Raw genomic sequence first — 20,692 nt, forward strand, 5'->3', positions numbered from 1 at the left:
ACAGTCAATGGGCTTTGAAATGCATAAAAAACCTGAAAATCATGCAAAGTGTTGAGTAAGTTTCTGTGTATCTGTATCTTTTTTTCTGGGGAGAGGGATCATTGTTGGTACAAGATTCTCAAAGAAGTCCATACTGCCAAAATACTAGAGCTATCAAGTAAAGTATGTGATAGATATTATTAGCAATTATCAGTCTTGGTGTCACTAGTTAGCTGGTGCCATGTGATTAGTCCTGGTTCATGAAATGTGTGCAGAAGGCAAGAAAAAGCCCTTAAGAATTTTTTGTCTCGGGGCGCCTGGGTGGCTCAGTGGGTTAAGCCGCTGCCTTCGGCTCAGGTCATGATCTCAGGGTCCTGGGATCGAGTCCCACATCGGGCTCTCTGCTCAGCAGGGGGCCTGCTTCCCTTCCTCTCTCTCTGTGATCTCTTCCCTTCCTCTCTCCTACTGTGATCTCTCTCTGTCAAATAAATAAATAAAATCTTTAAAAAAAAAAAAAGAATTTTTTGTCTCTTTCTCTGAAGATGCCATGTATTCCAGATGGCATACCATTTGGAAGCAGGATTCTCCACAGCCTGGGTCCCAGAGTGGCTGTGTGGAACAGAAATATTTTTCTCCCTCCTCCCACCCATCCTATGGTGGAGTTTGCCTTGGCAAGGAAAAACAATAACAACAACAATGCAACAACAAACCAAAAACCAAAAACCAACCAACCAACAAACAAACCTCTATTGCATTGAACCCCTGAGATTTGGAGATTATGTTATTCCCACAGCATAACTAAACTTATCACAGTACAAGGCAATCATTTAAAATTTTTGACTTGGTACGATTTCAGTGCAGCTAAACAAATCTCTGTTAAATGCTCACTTTATATAAGGCATGGTCTCTAGGCTTTAGGAGGACACAGAGATGAGTATCATTATGTTGCCACCCTTGACGGTCTAGGAGGACACAGAGATGAGTATCATTATGTTGCCACCCTCGACGGTCTAACGTCTTATTGGGAGAGGCAGACACAGTCACAAATAAGAGAATGCCCATAAGGCTGGGGAAGGAAAATTAGAGAATTACACACACACACACACACACACACACACACACACACACATTTGTATACATATAAATACCATCTGTCTGGTTCTTCTTAGCTTTAAAAAATTTCTTGTTCTAAGTAACAAAACCAGAGCATGTTAAATTACTGTATATTCTCAGTGGAGAAACTGCTACTAAGTAAATAACTTTTATTTAAACTAACAAACCAACAAACCCTGATTCTTTTATTTCTACAATGAATGAACAAAGAACAAAGGGTATATTGTAAGTGTGAGTATAAGTGGGAACAACAATGTACCAAGCAAGGAGTGGCAAGATTTACTGAACTTTGATTTGTAAGGGACCTAAGCGATAGTTAACCCTTTCCTTCCTCACCTCTATCGTTTTACCAATCAGGATCCTGAAGTCTGAGAAGAAAAGGACCCACCATGGTTACGCAGGCAGTTAGTGGCAGAGCCTCGACCAGGCCAAAGTCCTTGTGACCCTGAACACAGAGATACTTTCCACTATATACAGAACTACACTGCCGGACTGAGACAAAGAGGGAGGTGCTGTAGTAGGAGTCAGAGCTGGGCATCAATAAACTGACCCAAGGCTCATGTGTGACCACATCCAGCAGAATCAGCAATGTGATGGGGGCCTGTGACATCACTGACCTCTGGGGTTGCAGAGGAGGAAGAACCCAGGTGTTAGAGAAGACCTCCTAGAAGACCTCCTAGTCACACACACGAACATGTCTTAGACCTTAAAGTTCACGGCCTGTGACCCTTCCAAATGCTCGGCCCATTTTTGAGATTTCCTCAGGCCATGCCTGTAGTTCTTCACATTTTTGACTCCTGTTTCTTTTTCTTTATAACCTATCTATCCAGTCCAGAACCACCAATGATACATTCAGAGCAAGTTTTATTTTTTATTTTTAATTTTTTTTGAAGTTTCATGACATTCATGGAGATATGAGGGGCTCTTTCTCCCCTTTTCTTATTCTTATTCCCCTTTCCCTCTCAAGAACAAAACAAGAATCTTTCCTTGTCTATTCCTTCTACAGTTTTTCCTTCATCTCTCAAGCCTTGGGATTAGCCAACTCCCGGGCCTGGGGCCTCCACCATCCCTCCAAGAGAGCTCACTAAGGAATTATTTCCTGACAATACTGTATTTTCCTGAATAGGAGTTCTGGTGAATACAATGTTTTCTAGTTCCTCACAATGACAGTACCCTCAGCTGGTCATACCACAGTTGATGGTTTAATTAATTTGGGGAGTTTTCAGGAATGAAGAGCATTAGGAGATTAAAAGCTCTTATTTCTATAGAGAAATATTCCTATTTCTTAGGACAAAATTCTTGAGTCTCTGTAGCTCTATATTATTCCACTGCCAGTTTCACGTCCCTATCCCTTCCCCAGGGCCTGAGTGTACGCAGGGAGGCCAGCCTTGGAGGGGAAGTGTTCTTTTCCTTTGCCTCTAATCCCTTGTTTGCATTTTGTATTTCTTCTTTATGCCTCACATCTCAGCTATCTAGAGCTGTTTGGCCTCAAGAGCTTGGATTGGTGAAAAAAAAAAAAAAATCAAGGAGTCCTGGCTTTGGGCTTAGGGGAGGGCTGACAATGTGGGAGGCTTTGGCAGATGTCAATTACTGAGTGCAACTGTTTTCTCCACTGATCCTCAGAAGAGGGTCTCAGGCAGCTACTGCCTCAAGCTAGAGTTGGCAAGTGACAGCAACCTTTTTGATACCCCTTGTTTTGGGCTTAGGTTCATAATCAAAATAGGTCTTTCACCAAACCTGAGGTGCGGCCCAGAGCTCAGGGGCCAGGGTTTTCACAAGTTCTATGGTGATCGTCATCTTTGTCCCCATCAACTAACATGTACTTGGCTTGTCCTCTCTGCAGATTTCTTTTGAGAACCAGTATTGGCAGGGGGTGACAGCTGGGCAAGAAGTGGGGATTCACCAGCCAACTCTATTTTCTTCCATTAGTGACATGATAAACATTTCATTGGCAGAGGCAACAGAGTACGAGACAAAATTCTTTACAGGCAGGGCAGCATTGCGACCTACCTTTAGGCAACACAATGTCCTGAAGAGAGCCAGACACAGGTGGCTGTCTCTCAACGGGCAGGAGAGCAAATCTATGCTTTTCAGGCTCAGGTCGCCACCCCCCACCCCCGTCCCCTGCAGAGACACACAGTGGTACTTTGTTGTCCCCTGGCTGCCACTTTCCTCCAGTCTGGTACTCCACAAACCCAATAAATTCCTCATGTCCTCAACAAGTAGTTCCCTCTGTAACCATTGGTTTGAATAAAGTTCCACAGCAGTGATCTCAAATTCTGGTCTCTGGACCTCGCTACACACTTACAAATTATGCGGAATCCTGAAGAACTTTTGTTAATGTGGGTTTCACCTACCAGTGTTCATTGTACCAGAGACTTTTAAAAATATGCATTTACAAATATATTTAAAAGTAACAATAATAAGCCCATTCTATGTTAAAATAATATTTTTAGGAAAAATAACTATTTCCCAAAACAAGACAGTTTAGTGAGATCGGCGCCTTTTTTTTTTTTAAACATTTCTGCAAATCTCTTTAATTTCAGAATTAATAGAAGAGACCTAAATCTCCGATTTGTCTCTATGTTCAATCTGTTACACTATGCTGTTTTGTCTGAGGGGTGTGACCTAAAGCTGACCTCAACCAAACACATGGTTGGAAAAGGGAGGAGTAACTTAATAGCTTTTCAAATATTCTTTGAAATTCCTTGTGGATACCCTTTCTTGATACTTCATCAAAACCGGACAAGTGGCAGTGTCTTAAAGTATACTACAATGTTAAATCTGATTTAATGTATAATCTTGATTACAAATATATAATAATCTTGATTATAATCAAGTAACATTATCATTTGATTATATTAAGATCTATGTATCTATTTTGCACCTTTATCTATTTGGCACGATATATTACCACCTATATTAATAAAAATTCTTCAGAAATTGGGGAGTTGTCAGATTCACGTTGGTATATATAGGTTTTCCAAAATTCTACTTTTAGCTTGAAAGTTCTTTCCTTTTTTTTTTTTTTTTAATATCTTATTTATTTATTTAAGAGAGAGACAGTGAGAGAGATCATGAGCGAGGAGAAGGTCAGAGGGAGAAGCAGACTCCCCAAAAAGCTGGGAGCCCCAAGTGGGACTCGATCCCAGGACTCCAGGATCATGACCTGAGCTGAAGGCAGTTGCTTAACCAACTTAGCCACCCAGGTGCCCTGTCCTTTTTTTTTTTTTTTTTTTTTTTTAAAGATTTTACATATTTGTCAGAGAGAGAGAGAGAGAGAGAGAGCACAAGCACGGGGAGTGGCAGAGGGAGAGGGAGAAGCAGCCTCCCTGCTGATCAAGAAGCCAGATGTGGGACTCCATCCCAGGACCAAACTGACTGAGCCACCCAGGTGTTCGTCTTTCCTAATCATTGGTGACAAACAATGCCAGTTATTTTCCTTGGTGTAACAAGCTCATTCATTCATTTTTGGGATAATGTCTGCCAAATATCTAAGTCTGCATAACTACAGTTTGACTGTTGGTTGTTCTTTCAAGTAAAAATTGTGTTCCATGAGAAAAGTAAATGCCTAGTTCATCTTAGAATAGCCTCCAATGTCTCCTCAAGTCAAATACTGTATTTTGGGGTGCTGTAGAAGTGTACTTTACGTGTTCTTCCCATTTCATTATTTGGATTATTAAAAAGGCATATGTTCAAGGATATAAAGTTAATAAAATTAATAAATTTTATGGGCATTTTTAGGTAAAATCCACATTTTTCTTTCTTTCTCCTTTTTCTTTCTTTCTTTCTTTCTTTCTTTTTTTTTTTGACTGTGAGCTTGTGGCTATGAGGAATACTGGTAAAACTGGTATAGTTTGCAGCCCCTACACTGACTTGTACACAAGTATCAGCAGTTTTAACCACTATTGCTTCTGTACCATGTGAAATGTCAACACAGCTGAAAAGGAAAAGAGTGTTTTAGTCTTATTATGGAAATGGTTTTGACCTCATGGAGAATGATGTTGGGAACCTGTAGGAGTCTGCAGACCGTCCTTGGAGAACTGTGGTACCATAACATCTCTAAGAAAGTAAGGATTTATTTGGCTTGGGTTGAAGACAAGAGGTCTAGTGAGAATCTTTAGGGTACAACATAATGGAAATAGAAGAAGAGAAATCACTCAAGAAAGGTGGTGATCATACCTGAACACTGTAGGGATGGTGAAGAGGATGAAGATGGTCTTGACCACTGGCAATCCTCCTGAGAGCTATCTGAACAGATGTGAAGGTGAAATATGGATTATTATGGATTGAGGGGAGAATGGAGGGGGAAAGGTGGAAAAAGATAACTTGGCAACAAGAAAGAGGGAGCTGGGTGATAATTATATGGGAAGTCAGATCGAAAGAAGATTTTTAGTAGCGTGGAGAGACGCTTACTGGTTGACGAAATGAAACTATGATGAAGGAAAGAGAGGAGACAGGAGAGAAAGGGGGTGGTGGATAGTGGAAACAAGAAGAGGGGCTTCAGAAAGACTTGTAGGATTTTTTCCTGTGAGAAAAGAGCTGATAGGTCACAATGGAAGAGTCTGGAAATGGAACAAGCAAAACAGAATGGCTTTCTCATCTCAGGGAAGTGGAAGGTGAAGGGACACTGAGGTCTTGAGGAGCTAGAGGCAAGGAGAGTAAATGTGGACGAGTCAAAGGACAGTGTAATGGACTGAATTATGTCCCCCCACCCAAAGGCTATGCTGAAGTCTCCAGTACCTCAGAATCTGACCTTATCAGGAAACAGGGTCACTGAAGATGTAACTTGTTAAGAGGGGGTCATATTAGAATGGAGTCCCTAACCCAGGATGCCTGTTGTCCTCATAAGAAGACAGCCATGGGAAGACAGAGAGACATAAAGTGTCACGTGAAGATGGAGGATTGGAGTGATGCTTCCATAAGCCAAGGGAGGCCAAAAATTGCAGGCAGATTGCAACTACCAGAAGCTAAGAAGAGATGAAGAAGGATATCCCTACTGGTTTCAGAGGTAGCACAGTCCTGCTAATACCTTGATTTTGGTTTTCTAATCTCCAGAACTGTGAAGTAATAAATTGCTGTGATTTTAAGGCAATCGGTTTATGGTATTTTGTGACAGCAGCCTTAGGACACTAATGCAGGCGATTATGCAGCACTAAGGGTCCACATAAAACTAGGGATAAGATGGTTTTTAACAGAGCCTGCTGATAGAGTTCTGCCATTTTTTTTTTTTTTTTTTTTAGGTGAGTGGTAAGTGGATAGCGGGGTCATTCCAGGGTAGCATGGGCAAGACAGGCGTGTGTACACAACCTGTATGTGTGGGAGGAGTGCAACAAGAAGGAAGGGGGGAGGTTTGCTCTCAAGAATGAACACTTCGGGATTTTACAATCTCTATCTTTAAACGTATTTGCTTTTCTTGAGCAGGCTGGAAATTGTATGGAGGGACCACCATGAACGGGACTGTAAGCTTGCAGAAGCTCACTATGGTTTTCCTTAAATCTTCTTAACTTCACCTGTGTTACAATTATTTGTTCCTTTATGCATTATTTGTGCTCCACGTTTTTAAAAAGATTCGAACATGGCTTATAAAGACATACAAGATGCCAATAATTACATAAATAAATAAATACAATAAATAAATCTCAAAATAGAAACTTGAGTCTAGAAGAAAAAAAAGAGGAAAACAAGGGTAGAGACATAAATTGGGGCCACGGAGGTCTAGTTACGTTTTTCACGCAAAGAGTCTGCATTATGAAAGATTCACAAGAGCAGCTTTTCTGACAGGATGCCCTCCTGAAAACTAGAAAAACTTCTCGTGTGGTCTCAAACATGGGCCATGGGTGGGCCAACATTTTGCTTCTAATCTTTTTCAAGGCCAACACGAGACGGCATTCCTCACCGGTGATACAGTCCTCTCAGGGTCCTGAGGGTAAATATTAGCCTGGCCTCGACACCAGACAGAGGGATCTGTCCAGAGTCCTTACCAAGAAGCTCCAGTGATGTGAAGAAGACTGTCCTCAGAAGTTATGGAACAAAACCAAGTGGCAGGTGGACTGTTATAGTTTCCAGACACTGGGATGCCTGGGTGGCTGAGTTGTTAAGCGTCTGCCTTTGGCTCAGGTCATGATCCCTGGGTCCTGGGATGGAGCCCCAATTCTGGCTCCTTGCTTAGCAGGCAGCCTGCTTCTCCTTCTCCCTGCTGCTCCCCCTGCCTGTGCTCTCTCTCTCTCTCTCCCTCTCTCACAACTGAATAAATAACATCTTAAAAAAAAAAAAAAAAAGGAAGCAACTATTGTTTTGTAGACTCAGGAAGACTTAGGAAGTGCTCAATGTATTCTGCTCAATTGTTTGATACAAAACCGCGAGGTGTTTTTTTGTAGAAAGAATATTAGGACACAATATTCCCTTCATTTAACTCCTAGCCTGACAGGCTGCACATACACAATTTTATGAAGTCACTGAACCCTCGCTTTTCTGGACGGACCGTCTGAGAGTAAGTTGAGATTTTTCCTGTCTTTGAATAGCACATGAAGCAGCTGGAAGTCAGTGACCTCCACAAAGCCACCAGACCGCCTAGTTAGCAAAACCCAAACTGGGAAGTTCAAGTCATTCAGACGACCCAGGGTCACTGAGAACACGCAGACAAGTGAGAGGTCTGAAGAATGAGGGTAAACAAGCCAGCGCTGTCAAGCTGAAGGAAGAGTGCTTAAAGATCCCACTGCTAGGGGGACCGATGCTGCCTTCATCCACATTCCAAACGAGGCTGTATGCCTTTACGTATGCTTCAATTTTCTCACTTACGATCCCTGTGGGTATAAATTATCTTAATAAGAAATTCAGCTTCTCTCAAAATCACAGGGCTCTCATCGGGCAGATAATACCTCCCAGAACCTGCTGAGGAATGAGACAATTCATTTCGGTTTATCACCTCTCAATGGGTTCCACTGACAAGTCCTGGGCAAATCCCATGTTTAGGGATCATACTGGATTTTACAGGCTGCTCGGGAGGCTTCCTGTCGGAAGGAGTGTTACTGTTAATAAGGGATAGCAGGTGTGCAGGGGGGCATTTTTACATCGGGATTTTTAACTTGTCAGGATTTCTAAGGCCAGGCAGAATTGTATGAAATAATGCTTTGATTCTTTTGTGGTTCTGAAGTGACCTAAACAGAAAATCATGATGAAAAGGAGGCTCACCCCTTCTTTACTGATAAGAGAAGTGGACAGACCTTGGGTCACACAACTGCTTTGGGAGAAGAGAATTTGCCGGTAAAGGCACAAAAGCCTTTCTCCCTTCTCACTGGAGTCCTTGCGAGAGACAAAGATGTAAAACTCAGCGCCAAACTCTGAAAGGACCCACTTGGCCCTAAAACCTCATCACCTGCTTCTCTCAGCAGAATGGTTACCATGGCCTGTGTTCTAGTCTGTTCTTTCGTTCCCACCATTAAAGCCCAGGGTGGCCGGGTAACTTTTCTATCCAAGAGCTCGCGCTCACTCCATTCTAGCAAAGCAAGTCTCCATTTCTCTGATTTCACTGTGCTGCCATCCACACATTTAGAGCTGGAAAAATAACCCAGCACCTAAAACTCCTTTAAAGCAAAAACTCCTCTAGGCAAAATTATAAAAAAGAGGCACCAAAATGGAATATTTTTTAATGAGGACAAAAAATTCATAAGAAATAAATTTTATAAATTTTACCCCCAAAATAAAAAAAAAAAACCCAAAAAACAAAACCACCAAAACCTGACTGTAAAACACATCGTCAGAGCTTTGCCAGGGCCTGGGTACAGGCCCATACAAAGAGGACCTCTGAGCTGAAACTTCACTCAATTTCCAGGAAATATGCCTAAGAGAATGACAAGGATACTGTACATTCACAAGGGAGTCTGGAGTCCAGGTGCGTAGAATGGCTAAATCTCAGCTGAGGGGGACCCTTTCCCTCAATGTTTGACTCTCCGGAACGAAAGCCAAGAAATGTGAGACATTTTCTGGAGAGTGTCAGTACGTGGGTCATAGGGATGGCTGAGGCTATCCCTACTACACGCACCAGAACCCATTTGGTAAACACCCAAGGTGGAGGCAGAGGAGATGCTGGTAAGCTGGGTGCTTGGAGCCTGTCCCAGCAACTGTTCAATAAAGGATGACAACTGCTCGATATGTGGACTGAGAGAGAAACTTCCCGGAGGCACTGTGTATGTGCCCAAGACCTTTGCTGGGTCTAACTCTGTGCAGCAAAGGCCCACCCTTTGGGCGATTGAGACCCTTGGCGCACCTGAACCCAGGGCTGGTTCTGATGGGTCACCCTGCCCCCAACAAGAGGGCCCAGGAGAGTGTAGATCCTGACTGTACCACTCAAGATACCATTTGTGTGGATGCCTACCTGCTCCGTGCCTGCCGCAGGATGCTTGTAAGCATCCCAAGGGGTCTCTGAATTCCTAGGGAAGAGAAGAAAGGAATATCCCCACATGTATTAGGAGTGGGGAGGAGGTAAACCAGGTAAACTCTAGACCTCTGAGAGAGTCATTATGAGCACAGATTCTGTTAAGTGCCACAAACTGGACATATCTGCATGCTCTTAAATACAAAGGAAGGATCTAATGACACTTCTATGGCTGCCACATTTCAGTGCACAGTATTAATGGCTGCCTTGATTCAGGGCATATCCTGAGGGTGAATGACAGTTTCATCCTTCTCCGGGCTATCAACTCCTCTTCTTTGATCATTAATCTGCAAGAGCGCCTATGGCTATCCCCAGCCCTGCCGAGATACAAGCTCTAATTGTGCATGTGTAATTGACAAAATGCACAGTGTCCTTTACAGCTGGTAAGACAAGGAACTACATTTTAAATTCATTTAAATATTGTCTTACCTATTAGATAAAGCATAAAGCTGTGTTACTAACACAGACTCTAGAGTCACAATCCCTAGTTAAAATCCTGAACCCAGGATTTGTGCAACCTTGAGCAACGGACTGGTCTATCGGACACCTCATTTTCTGTATCTGTAAAATGGGCATAGAATAATAACAGTCTCTATGTTATAGGGTTTTCCTGAACATCAAGTAAATTAGCCTATTTAAATCAGTTAGAAAGGTACTGAGCTTGGGTATGTGAGAGTTATTACTGTTAGGAATACCAGACTGGAAGAGAAACAATGTTTCATTTACATGTCTATATTTGGCCTGCTAGCCCTAGCTGTGCATATCTCCCTCTATCCAGATCAAGATCTTTGCTTACTACCTGTATCTAATCCTTACAGACTATAAAGAGCAATTGTAGGAATGCCCAGAGTAATATTTCATGTAAAATTAAGACTAATTATACTAACATGATTTTATTTATGTTATTATCTACTTAAGACATTGAGTCCAAATTAGGCATCATGATTTCTTTCTTGCCTGCTAAGCTTTAAAAGTTTTCTTGGTAAAGTAAATAATTCTAAGGAGGTATGGAAAGGGTAATTGTTGTCAGCTGCTCCCCTTGGAGATCCCCTATCATCAAAGAGAGAGATAGTAGGCACATGACAAAGGTGCCAGGCACTACCAGAAGTGTTTAAAGTTCAGATACACAAGAGATTCATTAAGTCCCTTGCACCTGGCTCCTTTCGCCCATCTAACACTCTTCAGATATCTTTCAGACAAGCCCATCTCCAGAACTCTATTCCCCATCTTCAGCTGGTTCCTGAATATTTCCTTAGAGATATCCAATAGATAGGTTCCTGAAACCCAATATAGCTCCAGAGCCAAATTCTCTGTTGGGGCCTCTAAATCTGCTACCCCTCTCTCTCCATGAATGGCCTCCACCTACCCAGCTGCTCAAGTCTGGAAGCTGTGGGTCACCTGATCTTTTCCCTCTCCCTCCCTCTGACATCCTGCCCACATCTCTCCTACATCCCACCACTCAACAAGCCCCGTGTTCTTCCAACCCTTCACCCCTCCATCAAGTCCTGGCTTGCCACAGCTCTCCCTGTTATGGCACTATGTCTCTCTAGACTCCGTTTTGGAATCAACTTTGAAAGTGTGCTGCAAGAAAGGTCTTTCTAAAAGACAACATTCTGGGGGCGTCTGGGTGGCTCAGTGGGTGAAAGCCTCTGCCTTCAGTTCAGTTCACGATCCCACGGTCCTAGGAGCCAGTCCTGCATCAGGCTCTCTGCTCAGCAGGGAGCCTGCTTCCCTTCTCTCTCTGCCTGCCTTTCTGCCTACTTGTGATCTCTGTCTGTCATATAAATAAAATTAAAATAAAAAAATAATAAAAGACAACATTCTGATTAAACAGTTCCTCTATAAAATCCTTCAGTCGCTTCATATGGCTTTTAGAATACAGCCTGGCTTCGCATTGAAGGCCCTCTATAAAACAGCCATCACTCACCCCATTAATCTCATATTCTACTCCTTCCCTAAGCCATCTCCTGTACAACAGCCAAACTTCCACTTACAGCCTTCCATGCAGGTGATTCTATATTTCCAGGCCTTCTCTCACTTGCTCCTTCTTCTGCCAGAGACACCCTTTTCCATCAGATAACTTTTACCCCCATATTCCTTTTGTCCAGTTTTATTGAGCTTTCATTGACCCATTTAACATGGCACAACTTCAAGGTATCCAACGTAATGATGTGACACATGGATAGACTGGGAAAAGATCACCATGATACATTTAGTTAAAATAGGTCACCTCAACCAGTTACCAGTTTCTTTTCCTGCAAGGAGAATTTTTAAGACCTACCCCCTTAGCAACTTTCAAATACACCGTATACAGTGTTGTTAACGACCATCATCAGGCTATGTATTACACCCCATCAGGTGACTTCTGATGGTCCTTCGAGCTCTAGCTTAGGTGTCGTATCTGAGAAATCTCTCCTGAATCCTGGGTTAAGACATTCTTCCCCTGTGCTCCTAACAACACAGGGATCTACTTAGTGAGGGTAACTGTTCCCTCACTAACTAGACTATAGTGACTTTAAGGAGAGAAATGGTGTCATTTTTACTTTTATGTCCTTTTCACATGTATACATTATTGAGTGCCAACTGTATACTGTGCAAGATCCCTGCACTACGGGAAGGACTCCCTTGATAACGAAATGAGCAAGTCGCTGTGGAGAGAACAGTCCTCCCCTCCTCCCCCATGCTTTTGGTGAATTTTCTCTTTTCTTCAAAGCCACCCTCCAATAAAATCAGCAATTGTGTACTAACCACACAGGTGAAGAACTTCCATACTATAATAGGGAAGCCAACGTCAAGTGGTCCACCCTTCTTCCTAGAAGTCTTTCTTGACCCTTCCCCTGACATACCCTCTCTCCCTTTGGGGTTGGCCTCCACCTCCTTTGATTATTTCACACACGCTGAATCTCCTTTCAGAACAATAACTCATCAATGTGTGTGTGAGCACGATCGAGAAAGACCTCAGGGAAGAAATGGTATGTGACAGATGAATGGAATATTGATGTGTGGAAACGAGTGGTGTGGGGGGGGGGACTTCTAAAGAAGCCTGTTGTTCTCAGCAGGGGAGCAGTCATGATCAAAGCATTGATATATTCCCAGGAATCTGATATCACTGCTAAGGCAGGCGATCTTGGGGGACTGAGAAAAAAAGGCAAAAAGAATAGTTGATCCTAAGCCATATTTCCCTAGGTCTGGTCTTGCGGCACACTTATGACTGTTACTAAATACGTACGGAATTGCAGAAACTGCAACCCAAATGAGACTTGAGATTCTATTATTTTAAGCTCTTAAATGTTTCTTACTGTATTTATTTTCCTGGTGATATGCTCCACTGACTACCTTTTATTTGAATTCTAAATGATAGGTCGTGGGCAGGTTGCGGCTCAGGGGACCAAGTGCTCCCCAGCTAAGAGACCAATTTTGGAAATGACCCCTTTCCTGAATGCCACACTGTGTTGTAACTGAAAGAGAGAGGAAATGTACTTCTAAAAACAAGCAGTGTTCTGTCTTCCCCAGATTGAACTGAAGCCTCTGTTTCAATATCAGGTGGTCAATAATTGATGAGGACAACTTTAGGATGTTTAATGTTAAATTAAAGGGCTAAATCCTAAATATGTTCTGTATCGCATCCTTCTGAAGATAGGCAATTTAAAATTTAATTCATTCATTTTACCATTTGGCATACGATCAAAGTAAGCTTTTCAAAGGCAACATGGTATCCTTAACTTATTTTTCCTGTAAAATTGAAATGGCATTTGCATTCTTTTGAGATGCAGATATGAGCAAATTTTTATGACTCAATCTTTAAATCTAGAAAGAAAATGTAGTTTGTTATGCTCCTAATGGTCCTCATCACTGTTCTTTTTCCACCTCTTAATTATGCTTTTTCTTGTTTATTTAGCTTCTATTCTCTCTTCTTTATGTAATGGCATAAAAAGAAGACTTGTTAATGATAAAGCCTTATATAAAATTAAATCGCTTATGTTCAAATTCCTTGAGATTTGAAACTAAAACGATTGTTTCAATCGGTTATAAATTCGGGAGGCAAGTTACCTGAATGAGAGCTTTCCAGATTGAAACACGACAGTCAACAACTAGCATGGCTGAAAGGGATTTACTAAAAACAACACCCACCAAGTCTGCAGCTCTAGCTAACAATGAGTAGGATATGGGATTGCAATTTTGCACAGTGATTAAATTTTCACCGGACATTTATGAAACAGCCAAGCCCTCTCTCTAAGCCCTTACAGACAACAATACCTTTCAATCTGATAATAAAGCTCATGAGGTAGATGAAGAAATGGATTGAAAGAGACTCAGCCTTTCCCTTATGTGGTCAGTCAGTCAGGGACAGAAGGCACACTTCATCCCAGATAGTCCAGTAGCTGGAGTTCTAGTCTTAACCTCTAGGCTACCCCACTGAGGGCAGAGAGAAGCTGAGTTGACATGGCTTTATCCCTTAGGTGACCCAGTGAGATGGATGCATCTTTTGTGTTCAGTCAGATTTGCTCATGCACATCTCACAGGGCAGCAGCAGTGTGAAGAATTCTGGTATCTTTCCAGGAGAAATGGTTGCAACCTGAAAAGATGCTTCTCCTGTCCAAAGGAAGGGAGCTTCACATCGACATTTCAGACTAGAAGTAGCGGCAGATCATAGGATTGAAAGTATGTTTTTTTCCCACAATACCCATATTTATATGTGTGTGTGTGAGTATTTTACACACAGAAGTTCAGGACTGCTGGACATAAGCCTGATTTAGAGCCAAAATCATCGTCAGCAAAGAAGAATGATTTGCTTAAAAATTCCTTTCTCTCCCTGTGACAGGAAGTTTGTGGAGAAGCATGTAAGCTGGATGAAGCCAGTAACTTGTCGTCAGTGTCCACTATAATGAGAACCACTCTACCACATCTTCCCAGAGACAGGACACTTTGAAGGGGGGGGTGCCATTGAAAACTGTGACATCAGGACTGTTCAGGGCACGCTGGGCATGTAGTCCTCAGTTGGCTGAGCCTCTGAACCAGTAATTCCAAACCTGTGGTCCCCAGCAACCTAGGAAGACGTGACGGTCTTGTGGATGCGTGGATCCTGTCTGAACACACCAGCCTGCTCTGCTGTTCATACCAGCAAGGCATGCGCATATTATAGACTTTCTTTCTACGAAGGGCTATTCATTTGTAATTGAATGAGACAGTGACAGAATACATTTTTAAGGTTATGAAAATCACTGCCTTCATCGCCAACACTTAACAGACCTCACTAAGTGCAGGCAGGGTTTAAGAGCTGTATGTCATCCTGAGAGGACAACCTACAGACCCACAGACCAGCAGCAGCAACCCCGGGGAGCTTGTTAAGTAAACAATATCTCAGTCCCATAAACCCCCAAGACCCACTGATGCAGAATCTGCCTTTCCACAAGATCCCCGGATAATGCCCTATTTAAGTTTAAGTAGCACCAGACTGAAAGAAAAGGGTTGGACAATCTGAGGCACATGAGCTTCCCAACTGCATGAATACCCTGATCTATGGGACTGTGCTATTGGGAATTATCAGTGCTGTCCTTGCAGACAAGCGATTGTCAATTTTTTGCATTCATCAGTACTTCTGTAGAGTTATGGTGAATGATGACACCCATTGACTGCTTTGCTCGTACCATCACTACACTGTTTTTACTTCGATTATTATCTTGTTCTTTGCAAGTTCTTTGTTTTCACTGTTTTTTTTCCCCCCACTAGAAAAAAGGAGCCCATTGGGTAGGTGGGACACTGTGTGGGAGGTTTCCACAAACAAGTGAAGAGGAGAACCTGAAGAGATTTCCAAATGGTACAAGCTTTGGTCTCTGCTGACCTGAACTGCAATCTGCCTTGAGGATCTCCAGAATAATTTACTTCTGCTGTGTGTCTCTTAATCAAGGTACATTTGAGACTAAGCAGTATTTTACCCAAGAAGGAGATCAACCTTAGCTTTGCAACATGAATGGAAGCATCAGACCTCCGAAATATTGTCTTACTCAGTTTTTTATTTAAATTCAATTAGCCAACATACAGTACATCATTAGTTTCAGATGTAGTGTTCAATAATTCATCAGTTGTGTATAACACCAACTGCTCATCATGTCACGTGCCCTCCTTAATGCTCACTCAGTTTTAATGACTTTTCCCTAAGGTTCCCAGTGATCAAGTTTTCTCTGCAACATCACTTTCATCTCTATTCTTAGAAAGGACAGTAGAGGTGACCTATTCTAACCCCTTTACTTGAAAACCGCAAGAGGTAAAGCACAGAGCAGGAAATAATATGCTCAAAGCCTCATCACGAGCCACAGGCAACACTGCCCTTGAATTTGGGTCTTCAATGTACAGACATGATTTTTAAAAATCAAGAAGACATTACAGCAATTTTTAAAATCAAGAATGTCCTCTGATATGTTTTGACCTTGTGAACAATGCAAGTCTTTGAATAATCCAAATATATTCAGCAATGTAGTGCTGGAAATCATATATTCCCTAACAAAAGCAGGTCTGTGATACTTTTTTTTTCCCAAGAAGTCTCAAATACAACTTTCATCTCTATCAAAAAAGCCAAGGCCAAAAGAAGCAAAGTGATTTATTAAAGGTTACAGGCAAGGGGAAATAATAGAAGTTCAAGCATTACATTGATCAATGGAATGGGTTTCTTTGACACAAGGAATAGTAAGCAGCCTCTTAAAGAGGTCTTCTGAAGTTTTAAAGGAAAGGTATTAAGAAAGGTATTAAGAAAAAAAATGGGTTTGTTTTCAAGCATAACACCTAAGTCACCCAGCTCATGAATATCAGAAGATAATGCTGGTGTCTCAATCAAAATTTAAAACCTCTGTTTTCTTTTAAGATTTTATTTATTTATTTGACAGAGATAGAGAGAGATTACAAGGAGGCAGAGAGGTAAGCAGAAAGAGAGGGGGAAGCAGGCTCCCCGCTGAGCAGACAGCCCAATGCGGGGCTCGATCCCATGACCCTGAGATCATGACCTAAGCTGAAGGCAGAGGCTTATTAACTCACTGAGCCACCAAGACGCCCCCAAACCTCTATTTTTTAATTAAAAAAAAAAAAAAAAAAAAAAAAAGGAACATGAGCTCACTTAAGAAAAAAAAAATTACAGCAAAAGGCAAACAGAACCAAAAGCACTAGCTGCCCGGGAAGTAACCACAACTGGGACATAGACTAGCATTAGATAAACTGACCAGAACAATTTGTGACACTCTTCATTGTCCTCCCTTTTAAATTTCTTGACATGTGGGGGTTTGGATTAGTCGTTTCGGAAAACAATATCTGTTTCACCTCATCAAGGGCACATATTTTCGCTTGTTTCATCACACAATCACAAATCTGTCTCATTTTTCCGTCCTAGAATTTCTAAATGTCTTTCTGTTTTTGAGAGAAGAGAGTTGAGCTTTTATTTCATTAGTAACACTGCAAAATTGTACGTCTAGGTTCCTAATTATGCAATTTATTTTATCTCAATGGATTCTTGAAGTCTCTCACCAGAGGACCCCAGCAATGCTGAGGCCCGCATCCCACTGGTTCAATCTTAGGCCTGTTGTACTTCAGTCATGACAAGATTCCTTTTCATTTTGGTCTTGGGTTATTTCTACCATTTTATGTATCTCCTATCTTTCTCTTTCTTGAATTAATATTTTTCTGTTACATGGGAAAGCAGCTTGGAGTAGATGCTCTTCCCCACAAAGATGACAGTGAGTGGGCATTCTGAGTCACCCTACTGACAAATCTGTACATGTTCTGCCATCGAATGAGACGGTCGGTCCCCACAAAGACCTTAGCGAATCCCGTGGTGTCTCTGGTTCAGCACCTTCCATCCCTTTCACTGGATGAAAGCTCTCCCTAGAGAAGGGCCATGGCCATGGTGAAGTGCCCCTCCCTCCCCACCAGTGGCTGAGAGCTGTTCCCTTCAGGTGAGAACCTTCCACTGCCAATGCTTCCGAGACTGGGGAATGCACCCTTCAGGCATGCTGGGATGGCCTGGAGGACTCTGAAGGTGTGTGGGTGCTATGTACTGACAGGCTTCCAAACGCAGAGGCCAGGAAGAGTCTGTCTGCTGATACAGGAACCCAGGGCCAGCCGGCCATGATGGCCCTACTCTGGGGCCACAGTCGAGCCTGCCCTTCTGCCTCACAGTCCTGCTGAAAGTGACTGAACTCAGATTTCCTCAGGCTCAGCGCTTTCTCCTGCATCCCCAACACTCTTCAAGAAACCTCAAAGGCTGACTCCCCACTTTATTTCATGATTGTTTCCCCACAGGGTTCAGCCTGGAGCAAATGCTGAGGCTCTGAGGGTGAACACAGAGAGGCCCCAAGGGGCCTGCCCTGCGGAACCCCGGGGCGCTCTGCCTGAGTGGCCAGATCCACACTCAAGAGAGAGCGGGCCCATCCTCAGGGGTCCCAGACAACCAGCGGCAGCCCTCCCTGGGGCAGGTGGCTCCGGCTGGGCGCCTCCCACCTGCCCGCAGTCTTTCGGGACTTCCGATCTGCTCTCATGAAGCTCCTCCTTCCAAAGCCACGCATGCTCCTTTCCAATGCTGCTGCTTCTCTTTTGCCCCTGACATCTCAGGGTGGTTTTAGTTGAGAGAGCAGTTGAACCCTTTCTGTGCCTGCTATTTTGAGCCAGAAGCACACCAGGGACTTCTTGCCAGATGACATTAGGTTGAGCCACACGGAACTGCATTTTTATGGAGTTTAAAAACCCTCCCGTATTAGCCATTTCACTGGCTCAATCTCACAAACACTGAGTCCACGGGGCCTAAAATAAACCAGATAAACCAAGGAATAGCTTCCTAACTCTCTTTAGGGAAATAACAAGAATCATCAACTATAAAAAAAAGGGTATCTTCTTCTTTTTTTAAAAAAAAATCATTCATTCTCCAATTCCGAGGCAGAGAATGTGTAATTCAGCTCTGCTTGCGGTGTCAAACACCCAGCTGGACGTTTTCTCCTCCGTTATTTCATTTAATTCTGAAACAACGCTGTCAAGTAGACATTCTGACTGGCTTCTTTAAGTATCGTTGGCGTACAATATCTTATTAGTTTTCAGGCCTACAACAGAGTGATTTGACATTTATATACATCATGCAAAGCTCATCACATGAAGTGTAGTCATCGTCTGTCACCAAAGTTCTAAGAATATAGCCCAAAGTTTAAAGAATATAGTCACAATATTATTGACTATATTCCCAGTGCTGTGCTTTTCATCTCTATGACATATTTATTTCATAACTGGCAGCTTGTACCTCTCAATCCCCTTCACCTATTTTGCCCATCGCCCCACTCCCTCCCCTCTGGCAACCACGAGTGTGTTCTTACCAGCGATTATTTCTACCACTTTATGTATCTCTTATCTTCCTCTTTCTTAGTATTTTCTGTTATGTGGGAAAATACTTAGTATTTTCTTAGTATTTTCTGTTATGCCCTCCCTCCACAAAGGTGACAGGTGGTAAGCATCCTGTGTCCCCCCAAAACAGGTTGAATGTCACATACACTGCCTCAAGGGACAGCAAAGTAGGGGACCTGGCTCTACACTGTGGTGACTGGGCCAGTTAATGCCAAGCTTCAATGCTCTTTAGGCAGAAACTTCATGTCATTAAAACTGTAACAGAGATCATCCCTTTTTACAGATGAAACTATTGTCAAGAAGTTAAAGACCTTGCCAGAAGCTACTCAGCTAGGGACAGGGCAGCTGGGGTTTTAACACCAGTGTTTGTCTTGTGCCCTTTTCAGCACAGCAGGACTTTTTCAAGTGCCCACAACATGTTGTTCATTGTTATCCCGAGGAGCCGCTTTGCTAAAAAGATGGACTTGGGAAAATATCATCTTAACAATCATCTAAACATTCAGAATGAAGTTAAATGCAAAATATCCTTTACAAGGTCTCTCTCAACCTGCCCCTATCCCCTCACCCACAGCCTAGCAAAACTATCCCAGCCACCTGACTTTTTTAAATGAGGTTCTTTTCTTTCCCAGCTTAATTGAGATACAGTTGACACATTGTGTAAGTTTAAGATGTCCAACATAATGATTTGACATATGTATAGACTTCAAAGTGATGATCGCATTAGGGTTAGTTAACACATCTGTGACCTCACCTCAATGTTTATTTTATAGTTCTATAGTTACCATTTTTTATTTTGGTAGTGAGAATCGATTCTCTTAGCAACTTTCAAATATATAGAATTATTACTGATTCTATGTCCCCACTCCCCACTCTCTTCCTGCCCCTGGCTACCATCAACTTGATCTTTGTTTCTATGAGTTAGTTTTCCATTTACCAGTTTTTGGGTTTTTTTTTTTTTTAAGATACCATATATAAGTGAGATCTACAGTATTTTTCTTTCTCTGAGCTATTTTACTTAGCACAATGCCCTCTAGGTCCATCCATGTTGTCATAAATGGCAGGATTTCCTTCCTTTTTGTGACTGAGCAATGTTCCATTCTGTATGAATACCACATTTTCCTTCCCCTTTCATCCACCGGTGGGCACGTGGGTTATTTCCTTGTCTTGGCTAATGTAATTAATGCTGCAGTGGATCCGGGGTGGCAGTTATCTCGGCAAGGGTATTTTCATTTCCTTTGGATATAGGCCTAGAAGTGGAATTGGTAGATCATCTAGTATTCTGATTTTTAATTTTTTGAGGAGCCTCCATACTGGTTCCCACAGTGGCTGCACCAATTTATAGTCCTACCTCTGATGAAGCTATAGCATTAGCCTCTTGAGACAGGGAACAATGACCTAATCCTAAGTTAGCTGGTAGGTTTATAAAGAATTATTTTATTATGCTTCACAGCTTACATATACCTGAAGTAAACACTTTTATTTATATTAAATATTACAAAATAAATAACACAAAAATGAAAATAATTAGAAGAAAGTACATCAGAATATTTTTGTTATGAAACTGCATTAAGATTCTTTATCTTTTTTGGTACTTTTTCACTTTTTCTATAGATATGTCTTGTTTCTGTAATTAGAAAAAACATAAACATTATTAAGGATGAAACAAGATTTTTTGAATTATTTTCAGCCTGCATCACCACTAAAAAAATTAGTTCCACGTTTGTTCCAGGTTTAGTAGCTACTTCTGTTAAAGCATAGATTCTATCTTTTTTTCTTTTTCTTTTTCTTTTT

At 42.1% G+C, this 20,692-nt stretch overlaps 1 protein-coding gene across 4 annotated transcripts in view; it reads right to left on the bottom strand.

Annotated features, from left to right (window-relative positions):
* RCAN2 (regulator of calcineurin 2) overlaps positions 1-20,692 on the bottom strand; it is a 264,623-nt gene that overhangs the window by 25,358 nt on the left and 218,573 nt on the right. The gene's annotated exons all lie outside the window — the stretch shown is intronic.

This window comes from Mustela erminea, chromosome 4 (genome assembly GCF_009829155.1).
Source record: "Mustela erminea isolate mMusErm1 chromosome 4, mMusErm1.Pri, whole genome shotgun sequence".
Taxonomy (NCBI): domain Eukaryota; kingdom Metazoa; phylum Chordata; class Mammalia; order Carnivora; family Mustelidae; genus Mustela; species Mustela erminea.